This window comes from Penaeus japonicus, unplaced genomic scaffold, assembly GCF_977035675.1.
Source record: "Penaeus japonicus unplaced genomic scaffold, GWHDUDI00000001_assembly GWHDUDI00000029, whole genome shotgun sequence".
Lineage (NCBI taxonomy): Eukaryota > Metazoa > Arthropoda > Malacostraca > Decapoda > Penaeidae > Penaeus > Penaeus japonicus.
Window position 1 is genome coordinate 21,936,652 of NW_028234431.1, and position 2,500 is coordinate 21,939,151.

Consider the following 2,500-nt stretch of genomic DNA (forward strand, 5'->3'; position numbering starts at 1 on the left):
GAAGGTGAGAATGACAAAGATATTGTTACTGCTCTTGATAAAGATAGTGATAATAAGGATGATGGGGATGATAATGATGATGAGGAGCATAATGAGGATGACCATAAAATATGAATGATAATAAAATCATATAATGATGATATAATGATATCGGTAATATTGATAACAATATATATATATATATATATATATATATATATATATATATATATATATATATATATATATATATATATATATATATATATATATATATATATATATACATATATATATATATATATATATTTATTTATTTATATTTATATTTATATAAGGTTAAAACCTAAACAAGATAACAGTGAAAATATCGAAAAAGAAAAATATGAGATGTATGTATGCAAAATACATGCTTAGGTTACAAAACATATTGTGCTTAAATTATAATCAAGAAATAGGTTAAACAATAACAGCGACCGCTTGAAACAAATATTAATCTACTACAAGTATGACGAGTCGTTTTGGAATTTAATCAGGAAGAAAGTATATAAAATTTCAAGATAAGGATGAATACCTACATTCTAAAAGACGCGGAAGTCCACAATTCCGGGAATAAATCTAAGATAAATCTTATTACGACATAGCTGTACTGTTCGTTATCAGTGTTCTGCGTTTACTTAGCATGTAACAGAGAGAGAAAGAGAGAGAGAGAGAAACCGAGACAGAGACAGAGACAGAGACAGAGACAGAGACAGAAAAAACAAGACAGAGACAGAGACAGAAAAAAACAAGACCGAGACAGAGACGAGAGATGTGAGAAGGGAGAGAGAGAGAGATAAAAAGAGAGAAGTAGAGGTTGGGGTAGAGAGAAAGACATAACGAGACAGTGAGAGAAAGGGCAAACGAAAGAGGACTGAGGATCACCAGATAATTACCAAGGAATGTGGTACAATTAGTAAAAGTAATTTGTGGCGATGGTGCAATCACTCCAGTCAAATGATGAACCCATGGAACAGCGGAATGTTGTGTGGTGTCTATCAGCTGTTTTGGTCGTTAGGTTTTCGAGAATGAATTTGATTTGGAAATAAATTTGACAAAATCTGATACCGAGTCAGGCGCATACGGTAAGGCTTTGGAAAATACAAATATATATATTTTTTTCCCGAGGAGCGTAAGGTCCCAAATATAGTGCTTATTGTATTATGTTAAATTACATCAGTACAAGTAACGCCTGAAGGATAAGTTTCTGAAGAATCACTGTGTACAGCAAATCCTGTCTTCTCTCGCGGTCTAAGGGTCTGAGAGATCGCTTCTTGGTGCTTACGTGAGTCCTTGGTTGTGGGAAGTCACTCTGAGATCGAGTGAAAGAATGGTGTGCTGTCTTAACGCTGACTTTGCATTGTAAGGACATTGGAGACTAGAAAATGTGGGTACAAAGCAAATATATATATATATTCTTTTCTTTCTTTTTGCTGGGGGAATTCACGATGTTTCCACACACACACACACACACACACACACACACACACACACACACACACACACACACACACACACACACACACACACACACACACACACACATCTTCGAATTATCATTTGGTAGAGTGGCAGTATTACCTACATTAGTAACAGTAGTGTAGTAGCAGTAGAGGAGGAGAGGAGGAGGAGGAGGAGGGAGGGGGAGGAGGGGGAGGAGAGAGGAGGAGGAGGAGGGAGGAGAGGAAGGAGGAGAGGAGAGGAGGAAGAGGAGGAGAGGAGGAGAGGAGAGAGGGGAGAGAGGGAGGAGGGAGGGAAATGAGGGGGAGGAGGAGGAGGAGTAGGAGTAAGAAGAAGGAGAAGAAGAGAAAGAGAAGGAAGAAGAGGAAGAAGAGAGAGAGAGAGAGAGTGAGTGAGTGAGTGAGTGAGTGAGTGAGTGAGTGAGTGAGTTAGAGGAGACGAGGGGTGGAAGGAGGAGAAGAAGAAGGAGAAGAAGGAGCAAAAGCAAAAGTAGGAGGACTCATCTTCTTCTTTCTCCTCCTTCACAATCCGCTTGACCCAATAATTCTTCAAGGAGTATGATATAAACGCTCGTCTCAGTACAACGTATTATCTCCGTGAAAAGCTCGTGTCTCGCCGGATTATTATCATATTGTAGCCTCGGGTCTGAATTGCCAGACAAATGAAACTACAAGTGTATGAGTATTTGTGTGTTGTGATAATGGGGTTCTACGTCACGAAAGGGAAAGGACCGTGCCTTCTGTCGGGTGACTCTGGGTGCGTGCGTGCGTGTGCGTGCGTTTATGTGTTTATGTGTGTGAGTGTGTATAAATGTGTGTGTGTGATATCCGGATGTAAAGCTTTATACTATTTTTAAGCCTAAAAATATATTTCTTGACCGTATAAGCCTAAATATCTGAAAGTCTCATTCTGAAAACCTGTCTCCTGGATGTAAAAAGATATGTCTTTTGAACAAACAAATAAATCTGTCTTGTAATCTTAAAACATGTTTCTTCTCATTCCTTCTAAATCTGTCTTCTTA

The 2,500-nt window shown here is 38.2% G+C and overlaps 1 protein-coding gene across 1 annotated transcript in view; it reads left to right on the forward strand.

The window, feature by feature from the left end:
* LOC122251152 (equilibrative nucleobase transporter 1) overlaps nucleotides 1–2,500 on the forward strand; it is a 22,947-nt gene that overhangs the window by 6,017 nt on the left and 14,430 nt on the right. The window lies entirely within an intron of this gene.